This window comes from Papio anubis, chromosome 11, assembly GCF_008728515.1.
Source record: "Papio anubis isolate 15944 chromosome 11, Panubis1.0, whole genome shotgun sequence".
NCBI classification, from domain to species: domain Eukaryota; kingdom Metazoa; phylum Chordata; class Mammalia; order Primates; family Cercopithecidae; genus Papio; species Papio anubis.
The window spans coordinates 44,582,197-44,588,649 of NC_044986.1; the positions used below are offsets into that span (position 1 = coordinate 44,582,197).

The window sequence follows — 6,453 nt, forward strand, 5'->3', positions numbered from 1 at the left end:
CTACAGCATGTCAATATGTACAAGTATAAAAGAGAGAAAGTACCTGTAAATGAGACTGAGAAGGAATAGCAAGGGATGTAAGAAGATGGCCAGGTGAGCGTGGTGTCCTGGAATCAAAATGAAAATGTATTTTAAGGCAAAAAAGTGCTGCTGATACACTAAATAAGTGAGATGAAGACTGAGAAAGGAAATCTGGATTCAGAAACATGGTGGTCACAGGTGTCCCTGAGAAAAGCTCGTTTTGGTGGAGTGTTGGGGACAAAATCCTGCTTGGAATGGGCTCAAGAGAGAAGGGAAGGAGAGACCGAAGAGTATGTCTAGACAACTTGTTTGAGATGCTTCGATATCAAGGGAGGGAAAGACAGAAATGTGGCTATGATGGAGATAAAGTAGCATCAGGAGAGGAGTTATGTCTATTTATTGTTCTGATGGGGAAAATAGTCCCAAATATGTTTGCATGTTAGTGGAAAAAATCTAACAGGAAAAACAGATGAGGTTTCTGAATAATGAAATAGTATCTGGAGATAATTGGGATAATAATAATAATAACCATAAAATTGTAATTGATCTTTCAAATTAAATGCCTACTCTGAATCAGGTTTCTTTACTTGGCTCTTTGCATTTATTATCATCCTCTAAAATGCCCTGCTTATCATTCCCATTTTACAGGCCAGAAAATTGGGGCTTGGAATGTTAGTTATCATGCTCTAGAGCAAGAGTTCTCAAACTCCAATGTATGTGCACATCACCCGGGGATCTTGTTAAAATGCAGTTTGATTCAGTAGGTCTGAGTGGGGTCCTGAGAATCTGCATTCCTAATATGATCCCAGGTGATGCTGATGCTACTGGACCACACGAAGACTAAATGGAGTCTAGAAAAGATCATGTGGATGGTACTGAATTCCTGGTCTGTTTGACAAAAATCCCAAGTCCCTTTAACAGGTGCCGTGTATCCTCCCGTGATCTTGGTTGGGTTACAAATTAGAAAAACCAAAGTGAAACAGAAACCCAAGGAAACCCAAAGAGAAACCCAGGGAGGAAGGAAAACCAACATTTTTTTTTTTTTTTTTTTTTTTTCCTGCTGTCTTGTGGGAAGAATCCTGAGGAAAGTGGCACAGGCAGATTGGCACACCAAAGCATATGCTCATTACTGGCCCATTGGAAGGACCAAGATTCCCCCACTGGGCCATCTCAGAAGAGTGTCTGGACCAGACAGGCTTTTTCTTCCCTTCCCCCCACTTCCCTCCCCTCCCCTCCCCTCCCCTCCCTTTCCCTCTCCTCCCTTTCCGTTCCTTGCCTTTCCTTTCTCCTTTCCTTGCCTTTCCTTTCTCCTTGCCTTGCCTTGCCTTGCCTTTCTCCTTGCCTTGCCTTGCCTTGCCTTTCTCCTTGCCTTGCTTTTCTCCTTGCCTTTCCTTTCTCCTTGCCTTTCCTTTCTCCTTGCCTTGCCTTTCTCCTTGCCTTGTCTTTCCCTTCCCCTTCACCTCCCCCTCTTCCTTCCCTCCCCTATTTCCCCTCTCTTTCCCTCCTCCCCCTTCCTCTCTCTTCTCCTTTCCCCTCTACTCTCTCTCTTTCTCTCCTACAGTGTCCCTCTGTTGCCCAGGCTGTAGTGCAGTGGTGCAATCATAGCTCACTGCAACCCCAAACCCCTGGGCTCAAGTGATTCTCCTACCTCAGCCTCCTGAGTAACTGGGACTATAGGCATATGCCAGTGCAGCTGGATATTCTTTAAATTTTTCTTTGTAGGAATGAGGACTTGCTATGTTGCCCAGGATGGCCTCAAACTTCTGGGCTCAAACAATCCTCCCATCTTGGCCTCCCAAATTGCTGAGATTACAAGCACGAGTCACCACACCTGGCCAGACAGGCTTTTCCAGTCATGATGAAGTGTCAGCTCATCCCAGCTCATTCTCTGCCTTGGTAGTATAATATATAAAAGTTAGTCCCACATGTAGACTCAAATGGAAAAATAGCTTTATTGTAGTCCAGCTTGAAAACTTGCTCTTTGCATCAGTAAGGTGTGGTGCAAGGTGGAGCACTCAGATTTGGGAGTTAGATGTAGTCAGTTTTAATTCTGATCTGGGCCCTGCTATTTATTAAATGCATGATCTGAGCACATTTTGAACCTATAGGCTGGTGCAAAAATAATTGCAGTTTTGCCATCACTCTGTGGCAAAAAGTACAATTACTTTTGCACCAACCTAATATATTCTCATCTCTAAAATGGAGATTATGCTCTCTAATTTACAAATAAGCAGTACTGCATCATGGTTAAAAGCATAGCCATTGGAAGAATTAATATAAGAGCTTAAATCTTAATACTATGGTTTCCCAGTTGTGTTTTTAACTCCCATAAGCTTTAGTGTTTCTCATCTGTACAATTGGGAGATTAACCTTACTTCCTAAGATTGGTGTTCAAACACATGAGATCTTTTATGTAGAGATCAATCAATGTTAGCTCTTGTTATTAATATTAAATGCTATTTTTACAGGGCTTTTGTGAGAAGTGATTGAGACACAGATGTGAAAACACACAGCACAGCCTCTTTCATGGAGGAGGCACCCTGTACATCTTTGTGTTCCTTTCCCCCTAATCTCTGGGGTTATTGGATGAAGTTTGTTAATAAAAAACAATTTTAAAAGAAGTATCTTAAGTATCCAAAATCTAGAAATAAAATTAATTTAGGCTTTAGCCTGAAGCATAACTGAAGAATAGAAGAAATTCAAAGGAATCATAAAGATTTTTTTTCCCTTTGGGCAATAGGGAATACTAGAAGGATGAAGTAAAGCAATCTTGCAGTATATGGTTCAATAAAATTTTATTCAAGCCAATTTGAAATACTACTATTTCAACTCCTAGGTCTCCAAATATTATATGGAAAGACATATTTAGTATTTAAAAATCTACTTTGAAGAATTAAAAACCATTAAAATCTATGGGTTATATTAATCTGGATTTTATCAGTAATGATCAAAAAGCAAATATATCATTTTAAGATTTTTGAGACGGAGTCTCTCTTGTCGCCAGGCTGGCGGCAGTGACCAGTCTCGTCACACAACCTCTGTCTCCCAGGGTTCAGTGCAATTCTCCTGCCTCAGCCTCCCGAGAAGGCTGGGGATTACAGGTGTGCCAAATACCCAGTTAATTTTGTATTTTTAGGGGAGATGGTTTCACCCATGTTAGCTTGTGATGGTCTTGATTTCTTTTGACCTCATGATCTGGCTCACTGCCTCCCAAAGTGCTGGGATTACAGGCATGAGCCACCACACCTGGCCCTAAGATGATTTTTTTAAATTTAATTTTTATTTGTGTATTTCACTGTAGTGCTATGACAATGAAATGACACCTGTGTACCAGAGCATGTTACATCAACAGTAAGATATAATTTTTCATTACATCACTGCTAGAATATTTAGCTTTGTGTAGGAGACATATAAGCATGTAAGGTGGCCACATCAAATAATTTTCTGTTTTTTTCTTATATTATCTTATTTTTTTATCAATAATACTTTATCAACCTCACTGTTAACAGAATTGTAAATTATCTGGGTGATAGGGTGTGTGGAGAAGATTAACTGTGTTGTACTGTAATAGTTGCTAGAGTAATCTCACACATACCAATAAGAAACTGCCACCATAACTAAGGGCTAGTTACTGTTGTTAGTTGCACAATGATAAAGTTCTCTTGAAAATATTGGTTAGCCCATTTATGCATGAAAAATGCCCTTTCCACTTATACACAGGAAAAAAATATTCAGAAATTTACTTTTGGCCTTGCTATGTCAAAAAAGTCAACTGTACAAAGATCTATGTGTCAAACCTACAATTATAATTTTAAAAGTCTATTAAAGACAAAAATGTCATGCATTTTTACTATCAATTTTGCGGAGGCTTTAAAACTGTTGCAATACTAGATAGTACATATTAGTTTTTATACTGCTAATGCACAACTAACAGCAAACTTGATTAGATTAATAGAAATCTGTCTTAATTACACGTTTATATATCACGCTAAAGACAAATGTCACAAGATCTGCAGAAACGTTCCGTTCTGAGCACTTGAATGGCAGGATAACTTTTTGAGTTGTAATGCTTCACATATAGAAAAACAAAAGAAATTCTGCAGTCTCACGTTACAAAAAAAGTACTGCTGTAAAATATTAAGAAGGGGTAAAGGATATCATCTATAACACAAACTAACTTACAACTAGTGTCAAAAAGCAAACAAAACCTGTAAATAAAAGTATCAAAATACACAGAGCAACTGAAGCACAAATCCTGCATTAAATACAGTAAAGATTTAATAAGACAATGCACTAGTTAACAAAAGACACAAAAATAGAGTGGGGAAGCTAGGGCAACCAGAAAATAAAATCAAAATAATGGGAAAAAATCTGAACCGCTGTTTCCTGCCTAGTCAGAGCACATTCTGTTGTGTGTGTGTGTGTGTGTGTGTGTGTGTATGTCTTTCCATTCAAATAATATGTAACACTGTATATTTTTAATATCATAGAAAAACTTGGTTCTTCCATGAAATCCTTTAAATTCTTGATAAATTTTTCAATGTAGACATTATTAGGAATGACAAACAGCCAACAAATGGGCACCTTTTGTTTTTTTAACACTGAAGATTTACAGGCACATTTTAAAAGTTATCACAATCTTTTCTGTCTTTTTTTCCCCTCAGCTTCAAATCCATCAACTCCATCACTATCCCTTCTTCGTTTCCTGTTGTTGTGGATGTTAAAATGTTGGCTCATTTGTGATAATGGATCCATGTCTATAACTTTGTATATCTGGCGGAATGCAAGGAGTCTGAATGCAAACTGTGCACTGGATGTGATGTCTTCACACCGCTGGTCAGTCACTGTTGCCAAGGTATCAAAGGGATCCTTTTCACAAAGATCCAGAAGCCCAGGACTACCTTTAAAACTAATCCCTGAAGAAATGGACTCAAAACCTCTTTTCAGTGCATCCCCAGGGCCTTGAGGGCTAGAAGCACTGCTGATTGCTTTCTCTACTAATAACGCCATAGTTGCAGAAACTTTATCAACTATTTCAGCATCTTAAAGTGCCTAGCCATTATGTGCAAAGCATTGTAACCAAAATAAAATGAACATGGCTCTCTCTCCCAAGAAATTGCAGAAATGCAGAGGTTAAGAATAAGTAAAGAATGAGGTAGAAAATAGAAAATTTCTTAAGCCAAGTGTAAATACACTAACAGCTCAGAGAAAAATTTTTTCAAGGAAATTCATAGGATAAACAGGTGACTTCAGTCTTAAGGGTTAGATAGGATACAGAAATGAATCATCAACATTCACTCAGTTTGCAAACTTGGATTTATGAATTCATGTGTACTAATTAGACTAACTCTTTGAGGCCCAGGAGTTTTTGGAGATAAAGATCCTTATTTAGTAATTACAAGTGACTTCCACTGTGGAGAGATTCCACTGAGTTAGGTACTATGCTCAGAATAATCTTCTGTAACGCTGTCCTTCTGAGAAGGAGAATGACATGAATTTCTGACATGCGCACATAAGAGCATATCAGTTACATGATTGTACTTGTCTCCAAAACAGCAAGCTGTTTCTCTCCTCTGTGCTTGTGCTCAGGCTGTTCCTTCTGCCAAGAATGTCCTTCCTCTACTTTTTTTTTTTCCTTCAACATTTATTTTAAGTTCAGGGGTACATGTGCAGGATGTGCAGGTTTGTTACATAGGCAAACATGTGCCATGATGGTTTGCTGCACAGATCATCCCATCACCTAAGTATTAAACCCAGTGTCCATTACCTATTCTTCCTAATGATCTTCCTCCCCAACCCCTCCCTCCAACAGGCCCCAGTGTGTGTTGTTCCCCTCCCTGTGTCCATGTGTTCTCATCATTCAACTTCCACGCATAAGTGAGAGTATGTGGTATTTGGTTTTCTGTTCTGCATTAGTTTGCTGAGATAATGACTTCCAGCTCCATCCATGTCCCTGCAAAGGACATAATCTCATTTCTTTTTATGGCTGCATAGTATTCCATGGTGTATATGTACCACATTTTCTTTATCCAGTCTATCACTGATGGGCATTTGTGCTGATTCCATGTCTTTGATATTGTGAATAGGGCTGCAATAAACATACACATCTATGTTTCTTTATAATAAAATACTTTATATTCCTTTGGTTGCATACCCAGTAATGGGATTGCTGGGTCAAATGGTATCTCTGGCTCTAGGTCTTTGAGGAATCATCACACTGTTTTCCACAATGGTTGAGCTAATTTATACTTCTGCCAACAGTGTAAAAGCATTCCTTTTTCTCTGCAACCTCGGCAGTATCTGTTGTTTCTGGACTTTTCAATAATCACCATTCTGACTGGTGTGAGATAGTATCTCATTGTGGTTTGGATTTGCATTTCTCTAATGATCAGTGAGGTTGAGCTTTTTTATTTTCATATGTTTGTTGGCCTC

General features: G+C 38.7%; 1 pseudogene across 1 annotated transcript; it reads right to left on the reverse strand.

Annotated features, from left to right (window-relative positions):
* Positions 1–3,235: 3,235 nt before the first annotated feature.
* Positions 3,236–5,984, reverse strand: LOC103887636 (annotated as a pseudogene). Its single transcript, XR_651827.4, has one exon. The product of XR_651827.4 is annotated as a zinc finger RNA-binding protein pseudogene (transcript).
* Between the last annotated feature and the right edge of the window lie 469 nt (positions 5,985–6,453).